Source organism: Heptranchias perlo, chromosome 39 (genome assembly GCF_035084215.1).
Source record: "Heptranchias perlo isolate sHepPer1 chromosome 39, sHepPer1.hap1, whole genome shotgun sequence".
NCBI classification, from domain to species: Eukaryota; Metazoa; Chordata; class Chondrichthyes; order Hexanchiformes; family Hexanchidae; genus Heptranchias; species Heptranchias perlo.
In genome coordinates, this window is record NC_090363.1 from 917,793 (window position 1) to 940,172 (window position 22,380).

The 22,380-nt window shown below is 43.9% G+C and overlaps 1 protein-coding gene across 1 annotated transcript in view; it reads left to right on the forward strand.

The window, feature by feature from the left end:
• The window catches only part of LOC137304959 (uncharacterized), a 44,765-nt gene that overhangs the window by 19,243 nt on the left and 3,142 nt on the right, over positions 1 to 22,380 (forward strand). The window lies entirely within an intron of this gene.

A 22,380-nucleotide genomic window follows, 5' to 3' on the forward strand; every position in this document is an offset into this window, starting at 1 on the left:
ACCAACACACTGTAGAATATTCCCTTGTACCCAGACCAACACACTGTACAATATTCCCTTGTACCCAGACCAACACAGTAGAATATTCCCTTGTGCCCTGACCAACACACTATAGAATATTCCCTTGTACCCAGACCAACACAGTAGAATATTCCCTTGTACCCAGACAAACACACTGTACAATATTCCCTTGTACTCAGACCAACACACTGTACAATATTCCCTTGTACCCAGACCAACACACTGTACAATATTCCCTTGTACCCAGACCAACACAGTGTACAATATTCCCTTGTACCCAGACCAACTCACTATAGAATATTCCCTTGTACCCAGACCAACACACTGTAGAATATTCCCTTGTACCCAGACCAGCACACTGTACAATATTCCCTTGTACCCAGACCAACTCACTGTACAATATTCCCTTGTACCCAGACCAACTCACTATAGAATATTCCCTTGTACCCAGACCAACTCACTATAGAATATTCCCTTGTACCCAGACCAACACACTGTACAATATTCCCTTGTACCCAGACCAACACACTGTACAATATTCCCTTGTACCCAGACCAACACACTGTACAATATTCCCTTGTACCCAGACCAACGCACTGTAGAATATTCCCTTGTACCCAGACCAACACACTGTACAATATTCCCTTGTACCCAGACCAACACACTGTACAATATTCCCTTGTACCCAGACCAACTCACTATAGAATATTCCCTTGTACCCAGACCAACACACTGTAGAATATTCCCTTGTACCCAGACCAACACACTGTACAATATTCCCTTGTACCCAGACCAACGCACTGTAGAATATTCCCTTGTACTCAGACCAACTCACTATAGAATATTCCCTTGTACCCAGACCAGCACACTGTAGAATATTCCCTTGTACCGAGACCACACACAAGAGAATATTCCCTTGTATCCAGACCAGCACAGTAGAATATTCCCTTGTACCCAGACCAGCACTGTAGAATATTCCCTTGTACTCAGACCAACACACTGTAGAATATTCCCTTGTACTCAGACCAACACACTGTAGAATATTCCCTTGTACCCAGACCAACACACTGTAGAATATTCCCTTGTACTCAGACCAACACACTGTAGAATATTCCCTTGTACTCAGACCAACACACTGTAGAATATTCCCTTGCACCCAGGCCAACACACTGTAGAATATTCCCTTCTACTCAGACCAACACACTGTACAATATTCCCTTGTACTCAGACCAACACACTGTAGAATATTCCCTTGTACCCAGACCAACACACTGTAGAATATTCCCTTGTACCCAGACCAACACACTGTAGAATATTCCCTTGTACCCAGACCAACACACTGTACAATATTCCCTTGTACTCAGACCAACACACTGTAGAATATTCCCTTGTACCCAGACCAACACACTGTAGAATATTCCCTTGTACCCAGACCAACACACTGTACAATATTCCCTTGTACCCAGACCAGCACACTGTACAATATTCCCTTGTACTCAGACCAACACACTGTACAATATTCCCTTGTACTCAGACCAACACACTGTAGAATATTCCCTTGTGCCCTGACCAACACACTATAGAATATTCCCTTGTACCCAGACCAACACAGTAGAATATTCCCTTGTACCCAGACCAACACAGTAGAATATTCCCTTGTACCCAGACCAACACACTGTACAATATTCCCTTGTACCCAGACCAACACAGTAGAATATTCCCTTGTGCCCTGACCAACACACTATAGAATATTCCCTTGTACCCAGACCAACACAGTAGAATATTCCCTTGTGCCCTGACCAACACACTATAGAATATTCCCTTGTACCCAGACCAACACAGTAGAATATTCCCTTGTACCCAGACCAACACACTGTACAATATTCCCTTGTACTCAGACCAACACACTGTACAATATTCCCTTGTACCCAGACCAACACAGTAGAATATTCCCTTGTTCCCAGACCAACTCACTGTACAATATTCCCTTGTACTCAGACCAACACACTGTAGAATATTCCCTTGTACCCAGACCAACTCACTATAGAATATTCCCTTGTACCCAGACCAACACAGTAGAATATTCCCTTGTACCCAGACCAGCACTGTACAATATTCCCTTGTACCCAGACCAACACACTGTAGAATATTCCCTTGTACCCAGACCAGCACACTGTACAATATTCCCTTGTACCCAGACCAACACACTGTACAATATTCCCTTGTACCCAGACCAACACACTGTACAATATTCCCTTGTACCCAGACCAGCACTGTAGAATATTCCCTTGTACTCAGACCAACACACTGTAGAATATTCCCTTGTACCCAGACCAACACACTGTACAATATTCCCTTGTACTCAGACCAACACACTGTACAATATTCCCTTGTACCCAGACCAACACACTGTAGAATATTCCCTTGTACCCAGACCAGCACTGCAGAATATTCCCTTGTACTCAGACCAACACACTGTAGAATATTCCCTTGTACCCAGACCAACACACTGTACAATATTCCCTTGTACTCAGACCAACACACTGTACAATATTCCCTTGTACTCAGACCAACACACTGTAGAATATTCCCTTGTACCCAGACCAACTCACTATAGAATATTCCCTTGTACCCAGACCAACACAGTAGAATATTCCCTTGTACCCAGACCAGCACTGTACAATATTCCCTTGTACCCAGACCAACACACTGTAGAATATTCCCTTGTACCCAGACCAGCACTGCAGAATATTCCCTTGTACTCAGACCAACACACTGCACAATATTCCCTTGTACTCAGACCAACACACTGTAGAATATTCCCTTGTATCCAGACCAACACACTGTACAATATTCCCTTGTACTCAGACCAACACACTGTACAATATTCCCTTGTACTCAGACCAACACACTGTAGAATATTCCCTTGTACCCAGACCAACTCACTATAGAATATTCCCTTGTACCCAGACCAACACAGTAGAATATTCCCTTGTACCCAGACCAGCACTGTACAATATTCCCTTGTACCCAGACCAACACACTGTAGAATATTCCCTTGTACCCAGACCAGCACTGTAGAATATTCCCTTGTACTCAGACCAACACACTGTAGAATATTCCCTTGTACCCAGACCAACACACTGTACAATATTCCCTTGTACCCAGACCAACACACTGTAGAATATTCCCTTGCACCCAGACCAGCACTGCAGAATATTCCCTTGTACTCAGACCAACACACTGTAGAATATTCCCTTGTACCCAGACCAACACACTGTAGAATATTCCCTTGTACCCAGACCAACACACTGTACAATATTCCCTTGTACCCAGACCAACACAGTAGAATATTCCCTTGTGCCCTGACCAACACACTATAGAATATTCCCTTGTACCCAGACCAACACAGTAGAATATTCCCTTGTACCCAGACAAACACACTGTACAATATTCCCTTGTACTCAGACCAACACACTGTACAATATTCCCTTGTACCCAGACCAACACACTGTACAATATTCCCTTGTACCCAGACCAACACAGTGTACAATATTCCCTTGTACCCAGACCAACTCACTATAGAATATTCCCTTGTACCCAGACCAACACACTGTAGAATATTCCCTTGTACCCAGACCAGCACACTGTACAATATTCCCTTGTACCCAGACCAACTCACTATAGAATATTCCCTTGTACCCAGACCAACACACTGTACAATATTCCCTTGTACCCAGACCAACTCACGATAGAATATTCCCTTGTACCCAGACCAACTCACTATAGAATATTCCCTTGTACCCAGACCAACACACTGTACAATATTCCCTTGTACCCAGACCAACACACTGTACAATATTCCCTTGTACCCAGACCAACACACTGTACAATATTCCCTTGTACCCAGACCAACGCACTGTAGAATATTCCCTTGTACCCAGACCAACACACTGTACAATATTCCCTTGTACCCAGACCAACACACTGTACAATATTCCCTTGTACCCAGACCAACTCACTATAGAATATTCCCTTGTACCCAGACAAACACACTGTAGAATATTCCCTTGTACCCAGACCAACACACTGTACAATATTCCCTTGTACCCAGACCAACGCACTGTAGAATATTCCCTTGTACTCAGACCAACTCACTATAGAATATTCCCTTGTACCCAGACCAGCACACTGTAGAATATTCCCTTGTACCGAGACCACACACAAGAGAATATTCCCTTGTATCCAGACCAGCACAGTAGAATATTCCCTTGTACCCAGACCAGCACTGTAGAATATTCCCTTGTACTCAGACCAACACACTGTAGAATATTCCCTTGTACTCAGACCAACACACTGTAGAATATTCCCTTGTACCCAGACCAACACACTGTAGAATATTCCCTTGTACTCAGACCAACACACTGTAGAATATTCCCTTGTACTCAGACCAACACACTGTAGAATATTCCCTTGTACCCAGGCCAACACACTGTAGAATATTCCCTTCTACTCAGACCAACACACTGTACAATATTCCCTTGTACTCAGACCAACACACTGTAGAATATTCCCTTGTACCCAGACCAACACACTGTAGAATATTCCCTTGTACCCAGACCAACACACTGTAGAATATTCCCTTGTACCCAGACCAACACACTGTACAATATTCCCTTGTACTCAGACCAACACACTGTAGAATATTCCCTTGTGCCCAGACCAACACACTGTAGAATATTCCCTTGTACCCAGACCAACACACTGTACAATATTCCCTTGTATCCAGACCAGCACACTGTACAATATTCCCTTGTACTCAGACCAACACACTGTACAATATTCCCTTGTACTCAGACCAACACACTGTAGAATATTCCCTTGTGCCCTGACCAACACACTATAGAATATTCCCTTGTACCCAGACCAACACAGTAGAATATTCCCTTGTACCCAGACCAACACAGTAGAATATTCCCTTGTACCCAGACCAACACACTGTACAATATTCCCTTGTACCCAGACCAACACAGTAGAATATTCCCTTGTGCCCTGACCAACACACTATAGAATATTCCCTTGTACCCAGACCAACACAGTAGAATATTCCCTTGTGCCCTGACCAACACACTATAGAATATTCCCTTGTACCCAGACCAACACAGTAGAATATTCCCTTGTACCCAGACCAGCACTGTACAATATTCCCTTGTACCCAGACCAACACACTGTAGAATATTCCCTTGTACCCAGACCAGCACACTGTACAATATTCCCTTGTACCCAGACCAACACACTGTACAATATTCCCTTGTACCCAGACCAACACACTGTACAATATTCCCTTGTACCCAGACCAGCACTGTAGAATATTCCCTTGTACTCAGACCAACACACTGTAGAATATTCCCTTGTACCCAGACCAACACACTGTACAATATTCCCTTGTACTCAGACCAACACACTGTACAATATTCCCTTGTACCCAGACCAACACACTGTAGAATATTCCCTTGTACCCAGACCAGCACTGCAGAATATTCCCTTGTACTCAGACCAACACACTGTACAATATTCCCTTGTACTCAGACCAACACACTGTAGAATATTCCCTTGTACCCAGACCAACACACTGTACAATATTCCCTTGTACTCAGACCAACACACTGTACAATATTCCCTTGTACTCAGACCAACACACTGTAGAATATTCCCTTGTACCCAGACCAACTCACTATAGAATATTCCCTTGTACCCAGACCAACACAGCAGAATATTCCCTTGTACCCAGACCAGCACTGTACAATATTCCCTTGTACCCAGACCAACACACTGTAGAATATTCCCTTGTACCCAGACCAGCACTGCAGAATATTCCCTTGTACTCAGACCAACACACTGCACAATATTCCCTTGTACTCAGACCAACACACTGTAGAATATTCCCTTGTATCCAGACCAACACACTGTACAATATTCCCTTGTACTCAGACCAACACACTGTACAATATTCCCTTGTACTCAGACCAACACACTGGAGAATATTCCCTTGTACCCAGACCAACTCACTATAGAATATTCCCTTGTACCCAGACCAACACAGTAGAATATTCCCTTGTACCCAGACCAGCACTGTACAATATTCCCTTGTACCCAGACCAACACACTGTAGAATATTCCCTTGTACCCAGACCAGCACTGTAGAATATTCCCTTGTACTCAGACCAACACACTGTAGAATATTCCCTTGTACCCAGACCAACACACTGTACAATATTCCCTTGTACTCAGACCAACACACTGTACAATATTCCCTTGTACCCAGACCAACACACTGTAGAATATTCCCTTGTACCCAGACCAGCACTGCAGAATATTCCCTTGTACTCAGACCAACACACTGTAGAATATTCCCTTGTACCCAGACCAACACACTGTAGAATATTCCCTTGTACCCAGACCAACACACTGTACAATATTCCCTTGTACCCAGACCAACACAGTAGAATATTCCCTTGTGCCCTGACCAACACACTATAGAATATTCCCTTGTACCCAGACCAACACAGTAGAATATTCCCTTGTACCCAGACCAACACACTGTACAATATTCCCTTGTACTCAGACCAACACACTGTACAATATTCCCTTGTACCCAGACCAACACACTGTACAATATTCCCTTGTACCCAGACCAACACAGTGTACAATATTCCCTTGTACCCAGACCAACTCACTATAGAATATTCCCTTGTACCCAGACCAACACACTGTAGAATATTCCCTTGTACCCAGACCAGCACACTGTACAATATTCCCTTGTACCCAGACCAACTCACTATAGAATATTCCCTTGTACCCAGACCAACACACTGTACAATATTCCCTTGTACCCAGACCAACTCACTATAGAATATTCCCTTGTACCCAGACCAACTCACTATAGAATATTCCCTTGTACCCAGACCAACACACTGTACAATATTCCCTTGTACCCAGACCAACACACTGTACAATATTCCCTTGTACCCAGACCAACACACTGTACAATATTCCCTTGTACCCAGACCAACGCACTGTAGAATATTCCCTTGTACCCAGACCAACACACTGTACAATATTCCCTTGTACCAAGACCAACACACTGTACAATATTCCCTTGTACCCAGACCAACTCACTATAGAATATTCCCTTGTACCCAGACCAACACACTGTAGAATATTCCCTTGTACCCAGACCAACACACTGTACAATATTCCCTTGTACCCAGACCAACGCACTGTAGAATATTCCCTTGTACTCAGACCAACTCACTATAGAATATTCCCTTGTACCCAGACCAGCACACTGTAGAATATTCCCTTGTACCGAGACCACACACAAGAGAATATTCCCTTGTATCCAGACCAGCACAGTAGAATATTCCCTTGTACTCAGACCAACACACTGTAGAATATTCCCTTGTACTCAGACCAACACACTGTAGAATATTCCCTTGTACTCAGACCAACACACTGTACAATATTCCCTTGTACTCAGACCAACACACTGTAGAATATTCCCTTGTACCCAGACCAACACACTGTACAATATTCCCTTGTACTCAGACCAACACACTGTACAATATTCCCTTGTACTCAGACCAACACACTGTAGAATATTCCCTTGTACCCAGACCAACTCACTATAGAATATTCCCTTGTACCCAGACCAACACAGCAGAATATTCCCTTGTACCCAGACCAGCACTGTACAATATTCCCTTGTACCCAGACCAACACACTGTAGAATATTCCCTTGTACCCAGACCAGCACTGCAGAATATTCCCTTGTACTCAGACCAACACACTGCACAATATTCCCTTGTACTCAGACCAACACACTGTAGAATATTCCCTTGTATCCAGACCAACACACTGTACAATATTCCCTTGTGCTCAGACCAACACACTGTACAATATTCCCTTGTACTCAGACCAACACACTGTAGAATATTCCCTTGTACCCAGACCAACTCACTATAGAATATTCCCTTGTACCCAGACCAACACAGTAGAATATTCCCTTGTACCCAGACCAGCACTGTACAATATTCCCTTGTACCCAGACCAACACACTGTAGAATATTCCCTTGTACCCAGACCAGCACTGTAGAATATTCCCTTGTACTCAGACCAACACACTGTAGAATATTCCCTTGTACCCAGACCAACACACTGTACAATATTCCCTTGTACTCAGACCAACACACTGTACAATATTCCCTTGTACCCAGACCAACACACTGTAGAATATTCCCTTGTACCCAGACCAGCACTGCAGAATATTCCCTTGTACTCAGACCAACACACTGTAGAATATTCCCTTGTACCCAGACCAACACACTGTAGAATATTCCCTTGTACCCAGACCAACACACTGTACAATATTCCCTTGTACCCAGACCAACACAGTAGAATATTCCCTTGTGCCCTGACCAACACACTATAGAATATTCCCTTGTACCCAGACCAACACAGTAGAATATTCCCTTGTACCCAGACAAACACACTGTACAATATTCCCTTGTACTCAGACCAACACACTGTACAATATTCCCTTGTACCCAGACCAACACACTGTACAATATTCCCTTGTACCCAGACCAACACAGTGTACAATATTCCCTTGTACCCAGACCAACTCACTATAGAATATTCCCTTGTACCCAGACCAACACACTGTAGAATATTCCCTTGTACCCAGACCAGCACACTGTACAATATTCCCTTGTACCCAGACCAACTCACTATAGAATATTCCCTTGTACCCAGACCAACACACTGTACAATATTCCCTTGTACCCAGACCAACTCACTATAGAATATTCCCTTGTACCCAGACCAACTCACTATAGAATATTCCCTTGTACCCAGACCAACACACTGTACAATATTCCCTTGTACCCAGACCAACACACTGTACAATATTCCCTTGTACCCAGACCAACACACTGTACAATATTCCCTTGTACCCAGACCAACGCACTGTAGAATATTCCCTTGTACCCAGACCAACACACTGTACAATATTCCCTTGTACCCAGACCAACACACTGTACAATATTCCCTTGTACCCAGACCAACTCACTATAGAATATTCCCTTGTACCCAGACCAACACACTGTAGAATATTCCCTTGTACCCAGACCAACACACTGTACAATATTCCCTTGTACCCAGACCAACGCACTGCAGAATATTCCCTTGTACTCAGACCAACTCACTATAGAATATTCCCTTGTACCCAGACCAGCACACTGTAGAATATTCCCTTGTACCGAGACCACACACAAGAGAATATTCCCTTGTACCCAGACCAGCACTGTAGAATATTCCCTTGTACTCAGACCAACACACTTTAGAATATTCCCTTGTACTCAGACCAACACACTGTAGAATATTCCCTTGTACCCAGACCAACACACTGTAGAATATTCCCTTGTACTCAGACCAACACACTGTAGAATATTCCCTTGTACTCAGACCAACACACTGTAGAATATTCCCTTGTACCCAGGCCAACACACTGTAGAATATTCCCTTGTACCCAGACCAACACACTGTAGAATATTCCCTTGTACCCAGACCAACACACTGTACAATATTCCCTTGTACTCAGACCAACACACTGTAGAATATTCCCTTGTACCCAGACCAACACACTGTAGAATATTCCCTTGTACCCAGACCAACACACTGTACAATATTCCCTTGTACCCAGACCAGCACACTGTACAATATTCCCTTGTACTCAGACCAACACACTGTACAATATTCCCTTGTACTCAGACCAACACACTGTAGAATATTCCCTTGTGCCCTGACCAACACACTATAGAATATTCCCTTGTACCCAGACCAACACAGTAGAATATTCCCTTGTACCCAGACCAACACAGTAGAATATTCCCTTGTACCCAGACCAACACACTGTACAATATTCCCTTGTACCCAGACCAACACAGTAGAATATTCCCTTGTGCCCTGACCAACACACTATAGAATATTCCCTTGTACCCAGACCAACACAGTAGAATATTCCCTTGTGCCCTGACCAACACACTATAGAATATTCCCTTGTACCCAGACCAACACAGTAGAATATTCCCTTGTACCCAGACCAACACACTGTACAATATTCCCTTGTACTCAGACCAACACACTGTACAATATTCCCTTGTACCCAGACCAACACAGTAGAATATTCCCTTGTACCCAGACCAACTCACTGTACAATATTCCCTTGTACTCAGACCAACACACTGTAGAATATTCCCTTGTACCCAGACCAACTCACTATAGAATATTCCCTTGTACCCAGACCAACACAGTAGAATATTCCCTTGTACCCAGACCAGCACTGTACAATATTCCCTTGTACCCAGACCAACACACTGTAGAATATTCCCTTGTACCCAGACCAGCACACTGTACAATATTCCCTTGTACCCAGACCAACACACTGTCCAATATTCCCTTGTACCCAGACCAACACACTGTACAATATTCCCTTGTACCCAGACCAGCACTGTAGAATATTCCCTTGTACTCAGACCAACACACTGTAGAATATTCCCTTGTACCCAGACCAACACACTGTACAATATTCCCTTGTACTCAGACCAACACAGTGTACAATATTCCCTTGTACCCAGACCAACACACTGTAGAATATTCCCTTGTACCCAGACCAGCACTGCAGAATATTCCCTTGTACTCAGACCAACACACTGTAGAATATTCCCTTGTACCCAGACCAACACACTGTAGAATATTCCCTTGTACCCAGACCAACACACTGTACAATATTCCCTTGTACCCAGACCAACACACTGTACAATATTCCCTTGTACCCAGACCAACTCACTATAGAATATTCCCTTGTACCCAGACCAACTCACTATAGAATATTCCCTTGGACCCAGACCAACACACTGTACAATATTCCCTTGTACCCAGACAAACACACTGTACAATATTCCCTTGTACCCAGACCAACACACTGTACAATATTCCCTTGTACCCAGACCAACACACTGTACAATATTCCCTTGTACCCAGACCAACGCACTGTAGAATATTCCCTTGTACCCAGACCAACACACTGTACAATATTCCCTTGTACCCAGACCAACACACTGTACAATATTCCCTTGTACCCAGACCAACTCACTATAGAATATTCCCTTGTACCCAGACCAACACACTGTAGAATATTCCCTTGTACCCAGACCAACACACTGTACAATATTCCCTTGTACCCAGACCAACGCACTGTAGAATATTCCCTTGTACTCAGACCAACTCACTGTAGAATATTCCCTTGTACCCAGACCAGCACACTGTAGAATATTCCCTTGTACCGAGACCACACACAAGAGAATATTCCCTTGTATCCAGACCAGCACAGTAGAATATTCCCTTGTACCCAGACCAGCACTGTAGAATATTCCCTTGTACTCAGACCAACACACTGTAGAATATTCCCTTGTACTCAGACCAACACACTGTAGAATATTCCCTTGTACCCAGACCAACACACTGTAGAATATTCCCTTGTACTCAGACCAACACACTGTAGAATATTCCCTTGTACTCAGACCAACACACTGTAGAATATTCCCTTGTACCCAGGCCAACACACTGTAGAATATTCCCTTGTACCCAGACCAACACACTGTAGAATATTCCCTTGTACCCAGACCAACACACTGTAGAATATTCCCTTGTACCCAGACCAACACACTGTACAATATTCCCTTGTACTCAGACCAACACACTGTAGAATATTCCCTTGTACCCAGACCAACACACTGTAGAATATTCCCTTGTACCCAGACCAACACACTGTACAATATTCCCTTGTACCCAGACCAGCACACTGTACAATATTCCCTTGTACTCAGACCAACACACTGTACAATATTCCCTTGTACTCAGACCAACACACTGTAGAATATTCCCTTGTGCCCTGACCAACACACTATAGAATATTCCCTTGTACCCAGACCAACACAGTAGAATATTCCCTTGTACCCAGACCAACACAGTAGAATATTCCCTTGTACCCAGACCAACACACTGTACAATATTCCCTTGTACCCAGACCAACACAGTAGAATATTCCCTTGTGCCCTGACCAACACACTATAGAATATTCCCTTGTACCCAGACCAACACAGTAGAATATTCCCTTGTGCCCTGACCAACACACTATAGAATATTCCCTTGTACCCAGACCAACACAGTAGAATATTCCCTTGTACCCAGACCAACACACTGTACAATATTCCCTTGTACTCAGACCAACACACTGTACAATATTCCCTTGTACCCAGACCAACACAGTAGAATATTCCCTTGTACCCAGACCAACTCACTGTACAATATTCCCTTGTACTCAGACCAACACACTGTAGAATATTCCCTTGTACCCAGACCAACTCACTATAGAATATTCCCTTGTACCCAGACCAACACAGTAGAATATTCCCTTGTACCCAGACCAGCACTGTACAATATTCCCTTGTACCCAGACCAACACACTGTAGAATATTCCCTTGTACCCAGACCAGCACACTGTACAATATTCCCTTGTACCCAGACCAACACACTGTACAATATTCCCTTGTACCCAGACCAGCACTGTAGAATATTCCCTTGTACTCAGACCAACACACTGTAGAATATTCCCTTGTACCCAGACCAACACACTGTACAATATTCCCTTGTACTCAGACCAACACACTGTACAATATTCCCTTGTACCCAGACCAACACACTGTAGAATATTCCCTTGTACCCAGACCAGCACTGCAGAATATTCCCTTGTACTCAGACCAACACACTGTAGAATATTCCCTTGTACCCAGACCAACACACTGTAGAATATTCCCTTGTACCCAGACCAACACACTGTACAATATTCCCTTGTACCCAGACCAACACAGTAGAATATTCCCTTGTGCCCTGACCAACACACTATAGAATATTCCCTTGTACCCAGACCAACACAGTAGAATATTCCCTTGTACCCAGACCAACACACTGTACAATATTCCCTTGTACTCAGACCAACACACTGTACAATATTCCCTTGTACCCAGACCAACACACTGTACAATATTCCCTTGTACCCAGACCAACACACTGTACAATATTCCCTTGTACCCAGACCAACTCACTATAGAATATTCCCTTGTACCCAGACCAACACACTGTAGAATATTCCCTTGTACCCAGACCAGCACACTGTACAATATTCCATTGTACCCAGACCAACTCACTATAGAATATTCCCTTGTACCCAGACCAACACACTGTACAATATTCCCTTGTACCCAGACCAACTCACTATAGAATATTCCCTTGTACCCAGACCAACTCACGATAGAATATTCCCTTGTACCCAGACCAACACACTGTACAATATTCCCTTGTAGCCAGACCAACACACTGTACAATATTCCCTTGTACCCAGACCAACACACTGTACAATATTCCCTTGAACCCAGACCAACGCACTGTAGAATATTCCCTTGTACCCAGACCAACACACTGTACAATATTCCCTTGTACCCAGACCAGCACACTGTACAATATTCCCTTGTACCCAGACCAACTCACTATAGAATATTCCCTTGTACCCAGACCAACACACTGTACAATATTCCCTTGTACCCAGACCAACTCACTATAGAATATTCCCTTGTACCCAGACCAACTCACGATAGAATATTCCCTTGTACCCAGACCAACACACTGTACAATATTCCCTTGTACCCAGACCAACACACTGTACAATATTCCCTTGTACCCAGACCAACACACTGTACAATATTCCCTTGAACCCAGACCAACACACTGTACAATATTCCCTTGTACCCAGACCAACACACTGTACAATATTCCCTTGTACCCAGACCAACTCACTATAGAATATTCCCTTGTACCCAGACCAACACACTGTAGAATATTCCCTTGTACCCAGGCCAACACACTGTAGAATATTCCCTTCTACTCAGACCAACACACTGTACAATATTCCCTTGTACTCAGACCAACACACTGTAGAATATTCCCTTGTACCCAGACCAACACACTGTAGAATATTCCCTTGTACCCAGACCAACACACTGTAGAATATTCCCTTGTACCCAGACCAACACACTGTACAATATTCCCTTGTACTCAGACCAACACACTGTAGAATATTCCCTTGTACCCAGACCAACACACTGTAGAATATTCCCTTGTACCCAGACCAACACACTGTACAATATTCCCTTGTACCCAGACCAGCACACTGTACAATATTCCCTTGTACTCAGACCAACACACTGTACAATATTCCCTTGTACTCAGACCAACACACTGTAGAATATTCCCTTGTGCCCTGACCAACACACTATAGAATATTCCCTTGTACCCAGACCAACACAGTAGAATATTCCCTTGTACCCAGACCAACACAGTAGAATATTCCCTTGTACCCAGACCAACACACTGTACAATATTCCCTTGTACCCAGACCAACACAGTAGAATATTCCCTTGTGCCCTGACCAACACACTATAGAATATTCCCTTGTACCCAGACCAACACAGTAGAATATTCCCTTGTGCCCTGACCAACACACTATAGAATATTCCCTTGTACCCAGACCAACACAGTAGAATATTCCCTTGTACCCAGACCAACACACTGTACAATATTCCCTTGTACTCAGACCAACACACTGTACAATATTCCCTTGTACCCAGACCAACACAGTAGAATATTCCCTTGTACCCAGACCAACTCACTGTACAATATTCCCTTGTACTCAGACCAACACACTGTAGAATATTCCCTTGTACCCAGACCAACTCACTATAGAATATTCCCTTGTACCCAGACCAACACAGTAGAATATTCCCTTGTACCCAGACCAGCACTGTACAATATTCCCTTGTACCCAGACCAACACACTGTAGAATATTCCCTTGTACCCAGACCAGCACACTGTACAATATTCCCTTGTACCCAGACCAACACACTGTACAATATTCCCTTGTACCCAGACCAACACACTGTACAATATTCCCTTGTACCCAGACCAGCACTGTAGAATATTCCCTTGTACTCAGACCAACACACTGTAGAATATTCCCTTGTACCCAGACCAACACACTGTACAATATTCCCTTGTACTCAGACCAACACACTGTACAATATTCCCTTGTACCCAGACCAACACACTGTAGAATATTCCCTTGTACCCAGACCAGCACTGCAGAATATTCCCTTGTACTCAGACCAACACACTGTAGAATATTCCCTTGTACCCAGACCAACACACTGTAGAATATTCCCTTGTACCCAGACCAACACACTGTACAATATTCCCTTGTACCCAGACCAACACAGTAGAATATTCCCTTGTGCCCTGACCAACACACTATAGAATATTCCCTTGTACCCAGACCAACACAGTAGAATATTCCCTTGTACCCAGACCAACACACTGTACAATATTCCCTTGTACTCAGACCAACACACTGTACAATATTCCCTTGTACCCAGACCAACACACTGTACAATATTCCCTTGTACCCAGACCAACACACTGTACAATATTCCCTTGTACCCAGACCAACTCACTATAGAATATTCCCTTGTACCCAGACCAACACACTGTAGAATATTCCCTTGTACCCAGACCAGCACACTGTACAATATTCCCTTGTACCCAGACCAACTCACTATAGAATATTCCCTTGTACCCAGACCAACACACTGTACAATATTCCCTTGTACCCAGACCAACTCACTATAGAATATTCCCTTGTACCCAGACCAACTCACGATAGAATATTCCCTTGTACCCAGACCAACACACTGTACAATATTCCCTTGTACCCAGACCAACACACTGTACAATATTCCCTTGTACCCAGACCAACACACTGTACAATATTCCCTTGAACCCAGACCAACGCACTGTAGAATATTCCCTTGTACCCAGACCAACACACTGTACAATATTCCCTTGTACCCAGACCAACACACTGTACAATATTCCCTTGTACCCAGACCAACTCACTATAGAATATTCCCTTGTACCCAGACCAACACACTGTAGAATATTCCCTTGTACCCAGACCAACACACTGTACAATATTCCCTTGTACCCAGACCAACGCACTGTAGAATATTCCCTTGTACTCAGACCAACTCACTATAGAATATTCCCTTGTACCCAGACCAGCACACTGTAGAATATTCCCTTGTACCGAGACCACACACAAGAGAATATTCCCTTGTATCCAGACCAGCACAGTAGAATATTCCCTTGTACCCAGACCAGCACTGTAGAATATTCCCTTGTACTCAGACCAACACACTGTAGAATATTCCCTTGTACTCAGACCAACACACTGTAGAATATTCCCTTGTACCCAGGCCAACACACTGTAGAATATTCCCTTGTACTCAGACCAACACACTGTACAATATTCCCTTGTACTCAGACCAACACACTGTAGAATATTCCCTTGTACCCAGACCAACACACTGTAGAATATTCCCTTGTACCCAGACCAACACACTGTAGAATATTCCCTTGTACCCAGACCAACACACTGTACAATATTCCCTTGTACTCAGACCAACACACTGTAGAATATTCCCTTGTACCCAGACCAACACACTGTAGAATATTCCCTTGTCCCCAGACCAACACACTGTACAATATTCCCTTGTACCCAGACCAGCACACTGTACAATATTCCCTTGTACTCAGACCAACACACTGTACAATATTCCCTTGTACTCAGACCAACACACTGTAGAATATTCCCTTGTGCCCTGACCAACACACTATAGAATATTCCCTTGTACCCAGACCAACACAGTAGAATATTCCCTTGTACCCAGACCAACACAGTAGAATATTCCCTTGTACCCAGACCAACACACTGTACAATATTCCCTTGTACCCAGACCAACACAGTAGAATATTCCCTTGTGCCCTGACCAACACACTATAGAATATTCCCTTGTACCCAGACCAACACAGTAGAATATTCCCTTGTACCCAGACCAACACACTGTACAATATTCCCTTGTACTCAGACCAACACACTGTACAATATTCCCTTGTACCCAGACCAACACAGTAGAATATTCCCTTGTGCCCTGACCAACACACTATAGAATATTCCCTTGTACCCAGACCAACACAGTAGAATATTCCCTTGTACCCAGACCAACACAGTAGAATATTCCCTTGTACCCAGACCAACACACTGTACAATATTCCCTTGTACTCAGACCAACACACTATAGAATATTCCCTTGTACCCAGACCAATACACTATAGAATATTCCCTTTACCCAGACCAACACACTGAAGAATATTCCCTTGTACACAGACCAACACACTGAAGAATATTCCCTTGTACACGGACCAACTCACTGTAGAATATTCCCTTTTAACCAGACCAGCAGTGTAGAATATTCCCTTGTACTCGGGCCAGCACACTGTTGAATATTTCCTTGTACCCAGTCCAGCACACTGAAGAATATTCCCTTGTAACCAAACCAATACCCTATGCCTCCTAACACTGGTCTGCTACTTGTCAAGCTTTGCAGCATCTGCCTTGAAGTAAGCTTGCAGCCTGTTATTGCCAGCTGAAGGTGAGGCTTGGTCGAGGCCAGCATGTTGTGGTCAGCTGAAGGTGAGGCTTGGTACAGGCCAGCATGTTGTGGTCAGCTGAAGGTGAGGCTTGGTCCAGGCCAGCATGTTGTGGTCAGCTGAAGGTGAGGCTTGGTATAGACCAGCATGTTGTGGTCAGCTGAAGGTCAGGCTTGGTACAGGCCAGCATGTTGTGGTCAGCTGAAGGTGAGGCTTGGTACAGGCCAGCATGTTGTGGTCAGCTGAAGGTGAGGCTTGGTATAGACCAGCCTGTTGTGGTCAGCTGAAGGTGAGGCTTGGTACAGGCCAGCATGTTGTGGTCAGCTGAAGGTGAGGCTTGGTACAGGCCAGCATGTTGTGGTCAGCTGAAGGTGAGGCTTGGTATAGACCAGCATGTTGTGGTCAGCTGAAGGTGAGGCTTGGTATAGACCAGCATGTTGTGGTCAGCTGAAGGTGAGGCTTGGTTTTGACCAGCCTGTTGTGGTCAGCTGTAGGTGAGGCTTGGTATAGACCAGCATGTTGTGGTCAGCTGAAGGTGAGGCTTGGTATTGACCAGCCTGTTGTGGTCAGCTGAAGGTGAGGCTTGGTACAGGCCAGCATGTTGTGGTCAGCTGAAGGTGAGGCTTGGTACAGGCCCGCATGTTGTGGTCAGCTGAAGGTGAGGCTTGGTACAGGCCAGCATGTTGTGGTCAGCTGAAGGTGAGGCTTGGTACAGGCCAGCATGTTGTGGTCAGCTGAAGGTGGTCTTGGTACAGGCCAGCATGTTGTGGTCAGCTGAAGGTGGTCTTGGTACAGGCCAGCATGTTGTGGTCAGCTGAAGGTGAGGCTTGGTATAGACCAGCATGTTGTGGTCAGCTGAAGGTGAGGCTTGGTATTGGCCAGCATGTTGTGGTCAGCTGAAGGTGAGGCTTGGTACAGGCCCGCATGTTGTGGTCAGCTGAAGGTGGTCTTGGTGCAGGCCAGCATGTTGTGGTCAGCTGAAGGTGAGGCTTGGTACAGGCCAGCATGTTGTGGTCAGCACTGTATCAGTAGTAATCAGAATGGACTTGCAAAGTTCTTTCACCTGATCACCCATCTCTGGATCAGTTTCAGTAGATTCCGCTTTGTCCTCAGCCCAGTATCAAGGCCCCATGTAGGAGGAAGAACAAAAGTCCACGCCGGACAGCAGCTAGAGACTGGAAGGCACAACCGTTCCTCCAAGCATTGAAGGCAGGAATCAGCCATCCTGCATTCCTCACAGCCTTGCCCAGTTCCCACAAGCATGAGTTTGCCTCTGATACTCAGGACTCAGACCCCTGTGCAAGGTTTGCCGTTTTAGGGGAGCCTGATGTCGTCTGTTCTGCATTATGGTAAGTGTTCGCCTGTGGACTGTGGTGTTCCCTCCTATTACTCTCTATGGTTCTTGGATAATATATAGATGCCAGAGCTTCCATACCCAAGAGGGGGAGAAGGTACATCAGTTGTGTCTGCATGGTCCTGCAGGTGAATATCAGGGACTCATGGCTGCAGGGCATGATTTCATCACTTTTAATTGTATTTTTTTCTTTCCAATTCTTCTCCATTAGTTATGCCTCATAGCATCATAGTAGGTATAGCACAGGAGGAGGCTCTTTCCCCATTGCCTGTACATTTTTTTCCTTCTAGAATTTATCTAATTCCGTTTTGAAAGTTACTATTGAATCTGCTTCCACCACCCTTTCAGGCAGTGCATTCCAGATCATTACAACTTGTGTAAAAAAAGTTTTCTCATCTCCCCTCTGGCTCTTTTGCCGATCACCTTAAATCTGTGTCCTCTGGTTACCAACCCTTCTGCCACTGGAAACAGTTTCTCTATCAAAACCATTCATGATTTTGAACCCCTCTATCAAATCTCCTCTTAACCTTCTCTGCTCAAGGAGAACAATCCCAGCTTCTCCACATAACTAAATCCCTCGTCCCTGGTACCATTCTAGTAAATCTCCTCTGCTCCCTCTCTAAGACCTTGACATCCTTCCTAAAGTGTGGTGCCCAGAATTGAACACAATACTCCAGCTGAGGCCTAACCAGTGTTTTATAAAGGTCTGAAGTGGCCTAGCAAGCCACTCAGTTGTATCAAACTGCTACAAAGAATAACAAGCCACACGGACTGCAGTGATTTCAAGAAAAAGGCCCACCACCATCTCCTCATGGGAACCAGGGATGGGCAATAAATGCCGGCCTTGTCACTGACACCCACTGTTAGATTTTGGCTTCTGCCGTTCCTTATTAATTAATAGGTTTGAGAATCTAGTTTCAGCAATTTGAATACTTTATTAAGAAATACAAGACTTACCTCTGCCTTATCTTATTGCTACCTACATGAATCATACATCTTTCACTAGCAAAGTCTCAGTTACACATTCCATTTACCTGTAACTAGCTATCCTTCTGTTAATTATGTTGGTTCTAATAGTGTTAAAATCATATGTTATGATCTGATCTATTATTCATTCTTGATTTAGGCTACATTGTAATTAACCATAGACAGTCACACCTTCTCCTGTTACTACCTTATCTGTTCCAGATGGTTACAGTTCCTTATCTCAAAGTTTCTCTCTAACCTGTTTTCTCACAGAATTCATTGTTGTGCTTTCAAGCTAAGATGTCCCATAGTAACAAGGCATTCACCCATACTTTCTCCTTATGTCAAGTTATCCTAACAGCCATTTTCAATGTACAGATTCTAACACCCACATCCCGAGAATGAATAAAATAAAATTCTAGCGTACTGCTTGGCCAGTTCCCTGTGGTTGGCAGAGGATCACGAGAATGAAAAAGTAATATTGCCTATTTTGTTGGGTTGTCTTCATTCTTCAAATTGAAGAAACCACCATACGCCATGATCCCACCCTGCCACCTCCCAAGGTTTTTGCAAAGAGATTTAGGAAAGTACATATCTCTGCCTTCCAGTGTTCCTGGAGTGAACCAACACTGCGGGGGCATGTCTTATCTCATATACAACATGGCAGTGAGACAAGCTAATTGGGCAATATGGAGAAGTCAGCGGGGTAGAAATCCATCATGGTTGGTATGGCATCGGCCGCCCGTTACACTCCCTGACCGATACACTTCCCGCCCGATACACAGTTCCATTGCCTGCAATAGAATTGAATACCAAGTGGACATGTAACAGGCGCACCATGCAGTAATGCCTGTTTAGCCCTACCGCCCAAGACAGATTTTTATCTAAACATGTCTTAGAGGAATATCAAGGGTAATTGTATGTGTTTGTATTCCCAGTTATACAGCGAGATAAATAGAAGTTACAAGATGGGACACAGGCCATTTGGCCCAACCAGTCCGTGTCACCATTACCCTCCACACGAGCAAATAGTCCCAATCACATTTATCCACCATTGGAACAGGAGCAGGCCATTCATCCCTATATGTAGATTCCACATAATACAACTTACATACTAAATGACAGCAAACTATTCTTATGAGAGATTGTACAAAGGAATACTTATTGTAATATTCATACAATATTATAGTTATATAATAAAATTCATAATCTAACAGGCTGTGTCCATAATAATCACCAAGTCTGGGAGGCACCATAGGGTGTTCTACCTTGACTGTAGCGATCAGCTATCTTCTTCCGGAGAGCTCTCTGACCTACGCTGCAAACTATCCCTATATTTAAAGCCCATAAAGGTACAGCCATGTGACTTTGGGTACATCTGTCAATCAGATCATTAGGCTGAAAGACAGTTACCAAATAAAACATTTGAGGAATTAAATTAATGAACAGACAAAGAGCCTCACAACAACTCCAAGAGTATTGTTCTCTTATCAAATAAAACATTCCATTTGATGGCTGTAATCTTGCAAAGTTGTCTTTGTTCCCACAACGAGGTGGCCTTTTAGGTTTCATCAGGCATCAAAATGTCCGAGTTTGCTTTTACCGGTGCATTTAAAGAAACAAACAACCGTCACAATTCCACTCAGTCCACACACAGGCAGAGTTCTAAGCTATGCTAGTTTTAAGCTTGTTATGTTGGCACACGGTCTGTTTATCTCAAAAGGAATCATTAGTATGTGTTGGTGCCTGTTCTGTCTGAGGTGATTACAAGCTAATAGTTTACAACACATAGTTCTTTAATACAGAGTCTACTAATATTTAACATGCATTATATAAAATAAAGCATGATTCTAAATCTAGTTTACTTTTATGACGACTATTTCATAATTCACAAAGGAGCTTGAAATTCTGGAATCACTAGAATGCAGGATTGGTAATTGCCAGAAGCCCTATCAACAAAACAAAATCTAAGTGGGTCCGTACACTACCTCACAGAGGGATATACAGAAGAGGTGACTTGTTAGAGCCTCCCCCAGATTCCTGCATGTGGGAGCACTATGAAGTGAGCATTGTTTTCAAACACATTGACTGCTTCACCAGGCCAGCCATACTCCCTGGGTCATTGGTACTTTGCAGTATGTACTGAACTTTCTCAAGCAGGCGAGTGTTAACTTGAAGTCACTGCAACGTATAATGGATTGTCAACCAATCTACCCCTTCAGAACATCAACAGCAAAGGAGATCTATTGCTGCTCTCTCAGCCTGTGCCACAGCCTATGGGGGTGAAATTGGTCTTCAGCGATAGAGCAAAATGGGCAAT